The 16623-nt window shown below is 44.5% G+C and overlaps 1 long non-coding RNA gene across 1 annotated transcript in view; it reads right to left on the reverse strand.

Moving 5' to 3' along the window:
- Nucleotides 1–5923: 5923 nt before the first annotated feature.
- The window catches only part of LOC106724568, a 26577-nt gene continuing 15877 nt past the window's right edge, over nucleotides 5924–16623 (reverse strand). Inside the window, exon 4 of the long non-coding RNA XR_001360412.1 lies at nucleotides 5924–6215. This is a non-coding gene — a long non-coding RNA (uncharacterized LOC106724568). The remainder of the gene's footprint in view (nucleotides 6216–16623) is intronic.

Here is a 16623-nt window from a genome sequence, read left to right on the forward strand (position 1 = left end):
GTCCCAGGTTCGATTCCGGTCAAGGGCATGTACCTCGGTTGCGGGCACATACCCAGTGGGGAGTGTGCAGGAGGCAGCTGATCGATGTTTCTCTCTCATCGATGTTTCTGACTCTCTACCCTTCTCCCTTCCTCTCTGTAAAAAAATCAATAAAATATATTTTAAAAAAAAAGAAAAGACAAGCAGTAATAAGTGTTGGAGAGGATGTGAAGAAAAGGGAACCCTTGTGCACTGTTGGTGGGGTTATAAACTGGTGCAGCAGCTATGGACACCAGTATGGAGGGTCCTAAAAAATTAAAAATAGAACTACCATATCATCCAGCAATTCCATTTCTAGGTATTTATACAAAGAAAAACAAACCCTAATTCAAAAGTACCATGTTCACTGCAACATTATTTATAATAGCCAAGATATGGAAACAACCTATATGTCCATCAACGGATGACAGGACAAAGAAAATGTGGTATAGATCTGCAATGGAAAATTGTTCAGCCATAAAAGGAATGAAATCTTGCCATCTGTACACCCAGCAGCACTGAGAGCCTCTACAGTGATTAATGCTCAGATGATGCTGTTGTTGGGCAGCATGAGAAAAATGACAGCAATATTTGGGCCAAAAACACAAAACATAGTCCTAATTTTCTCCCTCTGTGCCCCTATTTTCCATCCTTGCAATGGAGATTGAATAATTGTGTCTTGATTTAGAGAGAAAAAAATGTACACTCATGGTCTAATTACCTCAGATTCTCAATGATAAATAATGCAAAGTAAATTCATGGCTCAAATTGTTCTGGAGTTTTGAAAAAAATGTATACCTATGTTTTCACATTATTTTTCCAATTTAAGATCATTTAATGAACAGAGGGGTGCATATATCTTTGTGAATACAGGATTCTGAGGTGTTCAGAGAGGGATTGCTGGGTCGTATGGTAGCTCTATTCTTGATTTTTTGAGGAATCACCAGACTGCTTTCCATAGTGGTTGTACTGGAAACAACCAAAGTGTCCTGCAATAGAGGACTGGGTAAAGAAGATGTGGTACATATACACAATGGTATACTACTCAGCCATAAGAAAGGATGAAATAGCGCCACTTGCAACAACATGGATGGACCTTGAGAACATTATGCTAACTGAAATAAGTCAGACAGAAAAAGCTAAGACCCATATGATTCACTCATATGTGGGATATAAAACTGAAACTTGTGAATACAAACAGTGTGGTGGTGGTGTGGTGGTGGCCATAGGGAAGAGGGTGGGGGGAGAAGGGGGTCCTAATATATGGTGACAGGAGAAGATTTGACTTGGGGTGGTGAGCACATGGTGCAATACATAGATTTTGTAACACAGAAACCCACACCTGCAACCTATATAAGCATATTAACCAATGTCACCCCAATAAATTTAATAAAAAAGGAAATATCAGGAAAAAAACAAGGATTATTTAGTGAATCCATGTCAGATTATCTATGCTTTCTCACCTATGCCAGCTATGGTTAAAACCTTGAATACTTCAAATTTAATAAGGTGTAGTGATGGACATAAGAGAATAAAAAATAGGATCCTGCTTTTGAAGAGCACTTAGAATCTCAACTGTGGATGACTGTGAGGGTGCGCAGAGCAGTCTCCCTAAAACTCATCTCTGTTTTCCCCAGTTCACCATCTACCCTGCAGTTCATCTCCCATTGCTTTCATCATGTCTCACCAACTACTGTCAATGGCTCCCCATTACTATCAGAACAGTTTTCAAGGCCCTCTACGATATGGTCTGAACCTACCCGTCTAATTTAGTCTTCCACCATTTCCAAGTGATAATCAGACAGCCAGGCCAGTGTTTCAACTTTCTGAGACCAGCAAACCTATCTTTACACCTGGCTTCTCCTCATGCTGCTCCCCCAACTCAGAAAGCCCAGCCCCACTTCTCCATCTATCCAAATCCTGCCTATCACTCGTCTTCCTTGAAATGCTCTCAACCCCTTCCTTATAGATCCATGTCTCTTTTCTGATTTCCTTTTGTTTTTGTTTGAAGACTTCATTTTTTTTAGAGTAGTTTTAGGTTCACAGCAAAATTGAGAGGAAGGTACAGAGATTTCTCACACATGCATAATCTCCCCCATTATCAACATCTCCCATCAGAGTGGTGTATTTGTCACAACTGATGAACCTACACTGACACATCATTATCACCCCAAATCCTTAGTTTATATTAGGGTTCACTCTTGGTGGCTATTTTATGGATTTGGACAAATATATAATGACATATATCCACCATTCCAGTATCATAGAGAGTATTATTATTTCCTTTTAAATCTAGGCATTGCTACTTACTTGCTCTAAGAGTGTGTCCTTCCTCTCTCATTTATTAAACATACTAGGGGCCCAGTGCATGAATTCGTGCACCTTGAAAGGAACTGTGGGCCGCGAGGCTGTGGTACCCACCACAGGGTGCAGGGGCGGGTCTCGGCCCATCCTCCGTGCCCCCAACTGGCCCCTCCCACCACGGCCCCTGGTCCCCTGTGTGCCGGCAGCCCTGCTCCCACCACAGCTGCTCCCATATGCTGAGGGCACCAGCACTGCTCGCACTCACTGACGGGCGAGGAGAGATAGGGGCAGGCGCCAGCAGCAGGTGCAAACAGGGATGGTGACATCAGTAGGTGCGAGCGGTGGCTGCTGCCCTGATCACCCCTCAGGAGCAGGGCAAGGTGGAAAAGCCCTCAGGGGAAGTCGGGGCCGGCAGCCACCACTCACACCCGCTGATGGTGCTGAGCGATCGGGACCGGCACCGGACACTGGCAGTGGGTGCAAGCGGCGACTCTGGCGCTGGCTGTGGGTGCAAGTGGGGCTGGCGCTGGCAGTGGGTATGAGCAGCAGCTCCAGCACTGGCAGCGGGTGCGAGCGGGGCTGGCGCTGGCAGCAGGTGAAAGCACCGGGCAGGACTGTGGTGCTCAGGAGCAAAGAATTTTCAGTAACCACCAGAGGCTCGTCCCAATGACAGCGACTGGTACCCCGCCTTGATCTGGTGTCCCCATTCCACCATCCTGCCCCATCTGATGCCTACCATGTTCCACACATGCCCCCTGGTGGTCAGCGCATGTCATAACAACTGGTTGTTTGGTTGTTCCAGTTTTTCCACCGTTCGGACTATTTGCATATTAGACTTTTATTATATAGGATACTTAATGAATACTTACTGTCTGCCAGACTAATGTGATTTATACTGAATATACAGCACTGAACTAAACAGACCTGGTTTGTACCCTCCTAGACTGTATAATTGAATGAGGCAAGATAGACTATAAGTAAACAAACAAAATAAACAGAAAGTAATTTCAAGTGATAAGTGTTGCAGAGGAAAAACACAAAAACTGAAAAACATCAGAAAGCTATGAAAGAACAACAGAGGGACCTAAATTAGATAGAGTGGAGGGTGGGGGCAGGGTGTACTCAAGGAAAGTCTCTGAGGAAGGGACATTTAAACAGATAAATGTCTGTTTGATAAGTGGATAGGAGTTAGGTAGCCAGGATAAGATGGCAGGAAGAACATTATAAGGAACAGCATCTTTAAAGGCCCTGAGGTAGGAAGGAAGGAGCTCAGTGAATATGAGGGCCTGAAAGAACTGAAAGAAACCAGGGAGGCAAAGGAGAGTTGGGAAAGATGAGCCCCTTCTAACCAACTAGACCTTGGACGCCTTACACCTGGGGTTTTTCCCATTTTATCATTTGTGTATCATTTTATCTTTTTTATATTAGACTTAAATGGTCTGAGGACTGAGCATAGTACTTAGCATATAGTAGATACATCAGTAGGTTGAAGGATTTGACCACTTGCTGATACACAACTAAAGTGACATAGGAAATTAGAATAAAACATGAAATAATGCATAATCAAGCAAAGCTGTCTGAAGACTCTGGAAGATCCTGGGCACTCTCACTCTCAGATGCCCTACTACTCCCACACGATTAAAAAATGAACCTAGGGTGGACTGGAGGGGGTCGAGGGGGGACAAAGGGGGATATATGTAATACTTTCAACAATAAAGAATTATTAAAAACAAAACAAACAAAAAAATATAGAAAAAAATAAACCTAGATCAAACATTAATTGTATGTTATCACCTCATAATAGAGTTGAGTTGAAGTTAATTGCTTTCCATAATACTAAATTTATGAACATTTAAAGATACAAACATTAACTTTTATTTTGTAAAGTTTGTTTTAAGTCCATTTTTTTTTCACCTCTCAAACACCCTTTTAGACTTTAAAGAACCATAGGTCCTGAGCACTTTGCCTAACGGGCAAAGGCCCTGTAATCAAGGGCTGAATTCAGCAGAACAAACAACAAATGCTACAGGAGTCAGGGAAGAGAGACATCAACAGGAGCAGGAAGGCTCACGGGCTGTGTATCTAGTTGATTTGCCTGGCCAACAACTGCAGCTCCTAGAAAACAGAGGAAGTAAGAGGCCCTGTTAGTCTGGGCCTAACTTGGACCCTAAAGCAGAAATTAGTAGGTCAATTTGAAGCACTAAGGGTCTTGGGAAGAAGTAACCATGTCTTTTAAAAGTACGCAGTACCTGACAACGGGCAGATTTTATGAAGGCAAACGTCAAACCATTCAGAAAAAAAGCATAGGTCTGCTTACCTGGCCTGAGACACTGCACAGGAAGAGAACTATCCAACCACAACTCTGAGGAGACAATGGACAATGGGAAGGTAGGCAGCTGAGTAGGTCGAAATGCAAATTCAGTAATGAGGTCAGAGTTGAAAAGGCCACACTGGGAAACGGAGGGCATAGATAGAAAGAGTCTTAGTCTGTTCAGACTGCCAGAACAAGATGCCACAGACTGGGTGGCTCAAACAACAGACATTACTTCTCACAGTTGTGGAGGCTGAGAAGTCCAAGATCAAGGTGCCGACAAGGTGGGTTTCATTCTGAGGCCTCTTTTCTTGGCTTGTAGGTGGCTGTCATCTCACTGTGTGTTCACATGACCTCTTTGTGGGCACAGGAGAGAAAGAGAGAAGGAGAGAGAGTGCACATGCTAGCTCTCTGGTACATCTTCTTTTAAGGGCACACATCCCAGCATGAGGCACCCACTATCAAGACCTCATCTAATCCTAACTCCCAAAGGCCCAATCCCCAAATACTGTCGTATTGGTGTTTAGGGCTTCAACACGTGAATTTTGAGGGAACATAATTCATGTCTATAGCTGAAGGATACACCTCAAAGAGAAACAAGGGACTGAGCCAAGGGTTGAGAAAAATAAACACAATTCTTTTTTTTTTAAAGGTGCTGTAATAGAGCAGGAGCTTCCTAGACAGTGCTGGGCTGAATCCCAGCCTTGGACATGTTACTTAATATCTCTGAGCCTCAGTTTCCACCGCTGTAAAATGCGGACAGAAATGCTCATGTTCTAGGGTTGTTGTAAAACTTAACAGGATAGAGGGTTTAAAGTAGCTGGCACAGAGAAAAGACCTTTCAAAGGTTTTGATGGAGCATGGAAGGTACAGGTATGTTGCTCAGGAGCAGAAGTTGTGATGGTAACTTGTGACGGAAAAAAACTGTTGCATGCTGAACGCACTGTTTCATGGGTACCGGTCTCACTGAGTGGGGGGTGGAACCCAGTAACTTGTCCAGTACCTTCCACCTCCTGTAAATCCACATATCTATGAGGAACCAGATCTATTCATCTCATCTGCTTTGTTGTTACTATCAATTCCTGCTCAGCACTCTTACAAACATTATCTCCTTTAATCTTCACTACACTCTGACAACCAAATACTAATAATCATAGCTGTTACTATTCCAATTTTATAGATGTGCAAACTGAAGCTCAAAGAATTGGATAACGTAGTCCAAGGTCAGACTGCTAGAGAATGACAGAATCTGGGTTTGCATCCAGGACTTCCTGGCTTCCAGCTCAGAACACCAGCTTCCCTGCTCCCACTTCAGTGGAGCTGCGTGTTGGTCATACAAATACCAGGAGGAAGATGGTAAGAGAACACTAGGCTTTGAATGAGCTTGTGTCTCCGAGCTTGGACAAATTCTGGCTGGGCTATCAATAGAATTTATATACGAGAAGACTGTTGGCAGTTTTTCAGGGACTATGGAGCCAGGGGGAGATGCCAGAAGACTGTAGATGGTACACACTGTTCCAATTTGTGAAAAGGGGACGAAAGTTGATTCTGTAAACCGTTGATGGCAGTCCTGGGCAGAGTTCTTGAAGGACAATTTGTGAACATAAAAAAGAGAAGTAAATAGAAGTTATTAGGCTCTAACAAATATTCACTGAGAAGAAATTGTTCCAGATGAACCTCACTCTCCTTTTTGATAAGGTATAAGACTGGTATGTTTTTATTTAGACGATGCATTTTGCTCATTACAATGAGCAAGTTAGAAATGTGTAGACCAGAGGTGTATAGACAGATGGGTTCATAACTAGTTGAACATTTATTTTTTCAAATTAAGAAACAATTTTAAATTTTGTTTCCATAAATGCATCAATTTTTGGTTATTCACTTTTTAAAAATGAGACGATTGTGGATTTACATACAGTTGCAAGAAGTAAAAGAGAGAGAAATCCTCTGTACAGTTTGACCAACTTTCCTTACTAGTTATATTTTGCAAAACTATAGTATAATGGTACAATCAGGATAGCCATATTGATATAATCCACTGATTTTATTCAGATTTCCTCAGTTTTACTTGTACTCATTGTGTGTGAATTAAATTCCATACGGTTTTATCAACTAAGTAGAATTGCCTATTCGTCCACCACATCAAGGTACTAAACAGCTCCCACTGAAAAATCATTTTTAATGTAGGAGATAAAAGTTTAACTAAGCCTTGAAGGACAAAGGAGGGGGAAAATATTTCAGGTGAGAGAAGAGCAAAATGAGAATCAGCAACATGAATGAATATTGGATGTGGGGAGGGCATCAGTGCTATTAAAGGGAAGGACTGTTAAATTATAGAAGAGGTAATTAGGTTAGGTAGGTAAGATGTATAGCCATATTATAAAAGGCCTTGACCATCAGGGACCTTATCACTCATATTAAAAATAGTATACCACCTAACTCTTAGAAGGCACTCAGAAAGTCATCCCTGCGCCCAATGGTACAAAGAGGCATCGTGTCTTGTGCCTGTTGTTCTTTCCACCTAAAAACTCTTCTCTGGATACTCAGGTCTGGATCCATCTCATTAGTCAAATCTAGCTTAAAGGTCACCTCCGCAGGGAAGCCTGTCCTGCTCACCCATCCTAGGGTGCCCACCCTGCTCTCTCTATCCCAGGTCCTGCTTTATTTCTTTCATAGCCCTTTTTATTTTGTTAAACTTAGGTTACTCATTCATTGTTTCTTTTCCCCCACATACATTTTATGAGAAAAGAGATATTGACTGTTTTGCTTACTGCTGTATCCCTCTGCTGAAAAAAGCACTAGCACACAGTAGGTGCTTACTAATTGTTGAATGAAGAAACAGGTTGCCTGCAGAAGTTATGGCATATACCGTTTTTTGAAGCGTTCTTAGTCTTGTCATCCTTCTTCCTATTTTTCCTTCCTATTCTCTCTTACCTTGTGGATTCAGAACAAGCAAATATGAAATGGGGGAGGGAGATTTCATCATTACTATTGTGTATGTTTCCTGAATTTCACTTCAAACCATACGAAAATCAGATGCTGAGTAGTGAAAGGACAGAAGGTTATTATTTGTTAATATGTGATCAGGCTAAAAAACAAACAAACAAACAAAACCAGACCATTCACTGAGTTAAAGATTTGTGCCCATCTGAAGTATCAGGCAGCCATCAAGAGACCCTATCTTCAAAGAACTCAGAGCTTAGTGTGGGAGACAGGGATGCAAAATTATAGTAAGTGCAAAAAGCACCATGATGGAGGCATGGACTGGGTGCCACTCTGAGAGCCATTTAACATCTGAGTCAGGAAGGGATTAATAGAGGAGAGACCATTGAGATTGGGACTGGAAACAAGAGTGGCTATTTACCAGGTAATCAATCAGAACTAGAAAAACACAGGGCAGCTTCACATATTCTGAAAGATACCTCTCCGCAGCAGTTTTTCCCTCCACCCCTCCTTTTCTTCCTAAAATTCAATTTCAATAGTTTTTTTGAGATACCTAAGGTATTTTTCACCTTCCTGACCTCAAGGTGTTCTAAGGTACAGACACCAGAGCTCCCACTCTGGAATCAGACCCTGGGTTCAAATCACAGTTCCACCAGCTCATTAGCTTTGTGAACTGTGAAAGCAACTCAACCCCTCTATTCTCTCAGCTTTCTCATCCATAAATTGGGGATAAGAACAGTACTGTACTAACCTCGTAGGGTTGCCTTGTATACAGTAAGTATTCAATAAATATGGCTGTTATTATTTTTAACAAACTATTAAGAGTTATGGGACTAGGGAAGAGGGAGAGAAAGAAACACAGGATCCCAATGCTAATCACAACCATATTCTTTCCCAAGTGTTTTGATATTCTCTTATTAGGTTCTTCTCATTCATACCGAAGTAATATAATTTTCCGTGGCCAGATTCATTTATTTTTCTGGTTAATCAATTTGTATAGGTTTTATATCAATTCAAGGCTTCATCTTGGTTTCCCAAAACATTTTCTCATGCTTGGGAGAGGCAGATCAAGGTCCTTATGAAGTATGAGGGTGAAAATGAAGATCACCTGCTGGGAAGTGGTGCCCCCAGGTGGTTAGACCTGGGGTAGCAGAGGCCCTCACACAAATGCCTGCAGGGAACCGGTAGGAAGCAATGTGTGAATCTTGCTCAGTAAAAACTTTATCTACTGTGTCTAATAACTGTCTTTTGCTGATATGTGGAAAATATAGGTTCAGTGTTTATGGCAACTATGAATCTTTTTCTTTAAAAAAAATATTTTTATTGATTTCAGAGAGGAAGAAAGAGGAAGAGAGAGAGATAGAAACATCAATGATGAGAGAGAATCATTGATTGGCTGCCTCCTGCATGCCCCCTCACTGGGGATTGAGCCCGCAACCCGGGCATGTGCCCTTGACTGGAATCGAACCTGGGACCCTTTAGTCTGCAGGCTGACGCTCTATCCACTGAGCTAAACCAGGTAGGGCTTTTCCCCCCAAAAAAGCTGGAAATCCAAATTTTATAAGAAATCTAATATTTTAATGATAGCAATTAATTTAAAAAATTAAAACAAGTCTGCAGGCAGGACCCAGCCCATGGGGCCAGGAGCTTGGCCTCTGGGGGTTCAATGTTCAGGTGCAAACAGCCTTCCAGCCTTCTACACTCTCCCTTGCAGAGGAGGAAATGACGTTGGAAGCCACACAGCTGTTGTAGAAGCCAGAGTAATCTTGCTACAGGTTGAATTTAAGCATTTATTTCTCTATCAGTCAAAGTCCTCTAAGGGCCAACTTCTTGCACTAAGGATGATCACTTCTGTGAATTTTGTTTGTAATCACTCAGGGAGCTCTTTCTTGAGAAAGGAAGTGGAAAGCCAGAACTTGTAGGTTTTGTTTGTTTTAGTTTGAATGCTTTTTTCTCTCTTCTCTCACTTTTTTTTATTTCTAGCTGGCAGGGCTGCAGAGTGGGTATGGGTTGGAGGTGGACACCTCCTGGACCACCGCCTTCCAGGGTCTCCCAGGGAGGGAAGAGTGTGGGCAGATTGGGGAACCAGGGGACAGCTGGTTCTCACCTGCCTTCTCCCCTAACCCAAGTTCAAACTCAGTGAACAGAAGCCCTTCTGCGAGGTGAACCAGGCAGTCAGGAAAGCTAGGCATTTAGGTCACGGTTCATCTGCGTCTTCTGCATGGCCCTAGTATAGGTTTTCAAGTTTATCAAAACACACCCTTTCCTTCACACACCACGGGGAGGGGGTAATGTGGGTGAGGAGGAGAGAAGAGCAAACCTTTGGGAGAATGGAGGGATTCTAGCAGTTACTGAAGGTAAGATGAGAAAAATAAAGTCCTTCAACTGTCTTTATCCATTTTTCTTCCTTGTTAAAAAATATGTTTTTAAAAAAAATTGATTTCAAAGAGAGGAAGGGAGAGAGAGAGAGAGAGAGAGAGAGAGAGAGAGAGAGAGAGAGAGAGAGAGAGAGAGAGAGAGAGAGAGAGAGAGAGAGAGAGAGAAATAATAAGAGAGAAACATCGATTGTCTGCCTCCTGCACACAACCTACTGGGGATCGAGCCCACAACCCAGGCATGTGCCCTGATTGGGAATTGAACTGTGAACTCCTGATTCATGGGTCCACATTCAAACACTGAGCCATACCAGCAGGTCTCTCTTCATTTTTTAAAGGTGTGTGTTGGAGAATGGTGTTAGCCAGGAGCCCTCATTTTTCATAGAAAGTGACTCATCGGCAGCAGAAGGACTTGCTCATAGGTAGGCAATGGGATGGGGAGAAAAAAAGCTGGAAACTTCCTTCACCTCCATCTCTCCTTATGGGGTCCAATGTGACCAGACTATGACCACTTAGAAAAACTTTAAATGATTTGTGAAAAGACCTGACATCTCAGATGGTAACTTGAGTTAATAACTAAGGAGGAAGTGGACTTCCTAGGCAATGAATTCTGAATATGTTAGGAGGGCATATTACTCAAGAGTTATCATGAAGATGTCTTCTGTCAAAGGAAGCCACAAGGCAAAGAAAGCAGAAGAGACACTCATGGTTTCTCTTGATCAGTGCGGGTTGCCTAAGTTGTCATTTCCAAGTGGAAGATGCTGGATAGTTCAGTAAGAGGATTTTTCCAGACAGATGAGTGGGGAATATACTCTTACTATAGGCCCGGTGCATGAAAATTCATGCACTAGAGAGGGGGGGGTCCCTCAGCCCAGCCTGCCCCCTCTCACAGTCCAGGAGCCCTCAGGGGCGGGAGGCGACCCAGTAATCAGGGGAAGGTGATGCCCCCATCACACCTCTGCTGCTGCCACTGCCGGCAACCCAGGCCTTGGCCGGCCCTGGTTACCTGAGCCTTGGGCGGCCCTGGGTGGCTGGGCAGCCGCCATCTGAGGCTTGCCTGTGCCTCAGGCTGGCCCTGGGCGGCTGGGGGGCTGAGGGGACTGGGGGACTCCGGAGGCAGGTGCACAGCTGAGGGGACTGGGCACCACCATCTTGTGGCTATGGGTACCACTATCTTTGAGGGTGTGGCAGTCAATTAGCATATCCCTCCTTATTGGCCGTTGGTGCCACCATCTTTGAGGGCGCAGCAGTCAATTAGCATATTCCCTCCTTATTGGCTGTGGACGCCACCATGTTTGCGATGGCATGAGGGTCAGTTAGCATATTCCCTCTTTATTAGATAGGATAATGAGGCTACAGTAAGCCCCAATGTGTGACAGTAACTAATAAACTCTTTCCAACCCAGATAGAGTTTTAGAAAATACGTTTAATTACTACATGAAAGGAATCATCTAAATCATTAAAGTGCCAAAGTGTTTAGTCCTGCCTAAGTCAAGAATCAGCTACCAATGGCAAGCAGAGACTTTTCAGTTAGAAACAGCTACCTAGGGAGGAATGACTAAATACCACATATCCTTTCTCCAAGATCCTGATCTAACCCACACGGCATTCAGTGTCTCTCATGGCTGTCTCATTTTATCCCCCATGCCTATCACAATTCCTAGCACATAAGATTCAGTAAATATTGGTGGAATGCACTGTTGAGTTCATAATGTTTACCACATTAAATTTATGAGCCCACCTTAAAAACAAGCTCTGGGATGCAGTTTCAGCCATCTTGGCTAACATCTTGTGGGATTTGGCATCTAAATTAACCTCAGGAAGTTAGATCAGCAAGGGACCTTTAGGCTCAGTGCAATCTATTTGTTTAACAAGGAGAACACTTGAGACACAGAATTCTCTTAGGACAGTAACTTTCCTAAGGTTACATGATCTATGCAGCCAGGATATGAACACTCCTAGTCCTGCCTAGGATATACACCAGCTCTTAAAGAAAGAGAAGCCAAAGGGCACATGAAATTATAGAAGTAGATTTTCATTAAGGAAAAAAAGTCAGGAAAGGCATTGCAGTGGTGTGTGGAGAAGTTCTTTGCAGCCTCTTAGTTCTAGCATCAGGCAACTTGTAAGGGCATTCTAAGTGACTTGGCCATGTCGAACTCTGAGGTCTAGAACTATCCAGTGCTAATGATGAATCTATTTTGCCTTATGATTGTTCATTCTGAAAACTCTAAGGAACAACTGATCTTTCCTTTTTTTTTTCACTCTTGTAAGGTAGGTCCTTTTTCATAATAAAGAAGTTGAAATCCAGAGTAATTTTTTAACTGAAAGCCAGGTGACTGAAATTGAAAAGGATCTTGTCTTTCGTCAACAACAAAACAAAACACTAACTAACCATCTCTTCACGTGCTTCCTTGTGAGGGCAGCACATGATCACGGCAAGTAAAATTGACTGGTGAAGTAGTTTGGTTTCTCTGGGCACTTCATGATTTTAGTGTGTGGGAGGGGACTTCCGGTAGAATTTCACCGATGTGTATGCTTGGTGAGGAGAGAAAGCCAGGAGAAATTAAAAGTCCTCTAGAGGAGTCATTAAGGAGAGGAAAGCAATCATGAAGAAAAGAAGGCAAACTAATACCACACTAAGAACCTAGTCTTGTTTGCTCTGAGCCATTTCATCCTGACTCTTGTGCTGTAGACTGAATCTGTAAGAAAACGGACAGAAGTTGCTGATGTGTGGTTTACAAAGATGTAATTACATTCGTACCCTTGGCCAATTCATAATGGTAGGCATGATACTCATCAGCTAACTCAACCCCGAGCTTCCTGGTGCTCACACCTGCCTGGGAGATAAGTATTTCATTGACCATCATTGGGAAAAGCATATACACCCACACATCACTCTGCCCAACTCTGCTTAATGGCACCCTTGACTCCCAACGCATGCCCCATGGATCCAGCTTGTAAGTGGGGGAGCTGCAGCTTCTTGCACAAACCACTGTGCAAATGGGAGCCACAAGCTGAGAAAGCAGCTGCCCTGGTCTGGGCCATGTGGGGGCACATGAATCTATCTGTCCTACATACCTGAGAACCCAGGGGGTCATCCAATTTCTGCTTATTCAGCCACAAATGTCTGCCCACAGGACCTGGGCTCTCCCTACACCATCTCATCTTTGGCAGGCCCTCTGAGAGGATAGACTTCACCCTACAGATGAAAGCAAGCTCTCTGGATGTCTCAGGAGACATTTTACTCTATCTACAAAAAGCTGGGCCCACAACTTCAAAGGAAAGTCACCCACATGAAATTGGTTCTCTGTGCCTCAGAAAGTGGCCAATGGACTGGATCAGCCGGCCTCCTCTGTGCTTCTGCATTGTGTAGCTTACAGCCGTGGGCAAACTACGGCCCGCGGGCCGGCTACCGCCCAATTATAAAGAATAAAAATAAAAAAAAAAAAAAAAAAAAAAAAAGACCGTACCCTTTTATGTAATGATGTTTACTTTGAATTTATATTAGTTCACACAAACACTCCATCCATGCTTTTGTTCCGGCCCTCCGGTCCAGTTTAAGAACCCATTGTGGCCCTTGAGTCAAAAAGTTTGCCCACCCCTGGGCCAAGCTACTGGGGAGGGCAGATCTAGAGGTAGGTGTGCCTTCCATGAGGTATGGATGCCATCTGTGCTATATTTCAGCACCTCCAGGAAAACCAGCCTGACAAAGAGGGGGGTCATGAAGAGGTTCTGGACCAAATGTGGCTTCCCAGTGAGTGCTGGGGCTACTGGAGGCACACACATTGAGGTGCCCAGCCCTAAAAGTCAGGAAAAGAACTATCCAAATGGGTGTCAGTACTTTTCAGTAATTCCTCAAGCCATGGCTGGTCCTGACCTTCATTTCATCCAAATGTTTGTCAGCTTCCCAGGATTCAGCCATAATCCACATGAATTGGAGGCAAGTCGGCTTGGCCATAGGGGAGATACAAGCACTCTCTCACCCCCATCCAAAAAAAACCCAATAGGGGCCCTGTCCTCATCGGTGAGGGAGCATACCCTCTCCATCAGTGGCTGACAGCCCCAGTCCACCAACCCATCACCGCTGAGGAGCTGCATTTCAACTAGAGGCTCTCAACTGTGGAGGCACCACTGAGCAGGCCTTCAGGCAGTTGAGAGGCCAGTGGCAGTGTCTCCAGGACAAAGCACGATGTTGGGCAAAGCGCATCTGTGAGGTGGCCACTGGCTGCTGTTTGCTCCACTACCGGTGTGTCAACTGAAGTGAGGCCTTTTGCCTGGAGTGGGACCAGAGCTTCCAATCTTGCTGTGGCATGGAGCAGAACCAGCCTGCCGAGCGGCAGGAGGCACAAAGGCAGCTGGGGTTGTGGGTGGGCCAAGCCATTAGTTGGCACCTGTCATTCCAGGCCCAGCCAACTGGGGATGATGACTATCCATCCTGCTTTTTCACTTGACTTTCTCCTTCAGGCGTTCTTTCTTCTTTCCATGTTAACCCTTCCTTCTTCCCTCCAGAGAATAAAGCACTGAGGTTAATGTTTCTAACATTCTAAGCTTGCTGTATCTTTCTATAAAGTGTCTGAAAAGGGCACGCAAGCTGGCCATCCCCAACAGAAGGGGAACAAATTGTCTGGATCCGTGGTCGGCAAACCACGGCTCTTTGGCCCCTTGAGTGTGGCTCTTCCATGAAATACCACGTGGGGGCGCGCACGTACAGTGCGACTGAAACTTCGTGGCCCATGCACAGAAGTCAGTATTTTGTGGAAGAGCCACACTCAAGGGGCCAAAGAGCCACATGTGGCTCGCGAGCCGCAGTTTGCCGAGGCGCAGTTTGCTGACCACTGGTCTGGATGGTCAGAGAGGCCTGTAAGAAACAGACTACAGGTGTGTAGCTGCTTTATAGTCCGAGCATTTTATAGCGGCAGATCTAAGCATCTTAGTTCTATTTTAAATATCTTGAGTGCCGATTTTATCGCCCATAAAGTCATATGCATTTTCATAAACATCTACATTTACACTTGTGTACACACACACACACACACACACACACACGTCTGTCCTTCTCTGAACTAACCCTGTTCAAATACTAATAACCTGTATTAGTTTCCTATTGCTACTGTAACAAATTGCCACAAAATTAGTGGCTTTGCCCGGAGGATGTGGCTCAGTGATTGAGTGGTGACCCATGAACCAGGAGGTCACAGTTCGATTCACGGTCAGGGTACATGCCTGGATTGCAGGCTCAATCCCCAGTTGAGTTGTGCAGGCGGCAGCTGATCAATGATTCTCTCTCATCATTGACGTTTCTCTCTCCCTCTCCCTTCTTCTCTCTCTCAAACCAATAAAAACATATTTAAAAAAATTTATTATCTTGAAGTTTTGGAGGTCTCAAATCAGTTTCAGTGTGCTAATGTCAAGATGTGGGCAGGGCTATGTTCATTCTGAAGGCTCTAAGGAAGACTTTGTTCCTTGCCTTTTCTAAAGGCAAATACCCTTCTTGGCTTTCTCAGCCCTTCTCCCCAGCCCACCCTCACCCATCCAGCTGAGGCCAGAGCTTGCAAGACTGAGAGGCAAACTGTGAACTGGAATTTTGTAGGGTGGAGAAGGAGCCTTGGCTCCTCCATCTTTAGAAGTGTAACCAGACAATCCCAAACCCAGTTGTGATTCTGCACGTATTTATTTTGTGCTTCTCCCTTTGTCCACTTTTCTTTCCTTCCCTCACACAATTTCAAATAAAAGTGAAAAACCTTATGTGTGTGTGTGTGTGTGTGTGTGTGTGTGTGTGTGTGTGTAGGGGGCATAAGGAGGATTTTAGGATGAAAGATTAGATACCACAATGAGAAAGCTCTACTTGTTAAAAAGTGTAATTAAAAAAAATTGGGGGATGACTGGTTTGGCTCAGTGGATAGAGAGTCAGCCTGCGGATTGAAGGGTCCCGGGTTCGATTCCAGTCAAGGGCATGTACCTTGGTTGCGGGCACATCCCCAGTGGGGAGTGTGCAGGAGGCAGCTGATCGATGTTTCTCTCTCATCGATGTTTCTAACTCTCTATCCCTCTCCTTTCCTCTCTGTAAAAAATCAATAAAATATATTTTAAAAATTTGGGCAAAATCCAACATCCACTTATGATTTAAAAAAAAATGAGGATAGAGGAAACATACCTCAACAAAATAAAGGTCATATATGACAAACCCACATCTAATATCATCCTCAACAGTGAAAAGCTGAAAGCTTTTTCTTTACAATCAGGAACAAGAAAAGGATGTCCACTCTCACCATTTTTATTCTACACTAGAGGCCCGGTGCACAAAAATTTGTGCACTCGGGGGGCAGGGGAAGGGAGGTCCCCCAGCCCGGCCTGTGCCCTCTCGCAGTCTGGGACCCCTCGGGAGATAACGACCTGCTGGCTTAGGCCTGCTCCCGGGTGGCAGAGGGCAGGCCCAATCCCTAAGTGCAGCCCCTGGTCAGGCTCAGAGCAGGGCCGATTGGGGAGTTGGGGCGCCGCCCCGTCATGCACAGAGCAGGGCGGATCGGGAGGTTGCGATGCCACCCTCAGTCACGCTCAGGGTAGGGCCGACTGGGGGGTTGGGGCACTGCCCCCTGTCACACTCAAGGCAGGGTCGATGGGGAGGTTGCGGCGCCACCCCCTGTCACGCACAGAGCAGGGCCCATCAGGGGG

This window comes from Myotis brandtii, unplaced genomic scaffold (genome assembly GCF_000412655.1).
Source record: "Myotis brandtii unplaced genomic scaffold, ASM41265v1 scaffold893, whole genome shotgun sequence".
NCBI classification, from domain to species: Eukaryota; Metazoa; Chordata; class Mammalia; order Chiroptera; family Vespertilionidae; genus Myotis; species Myotis brandtii.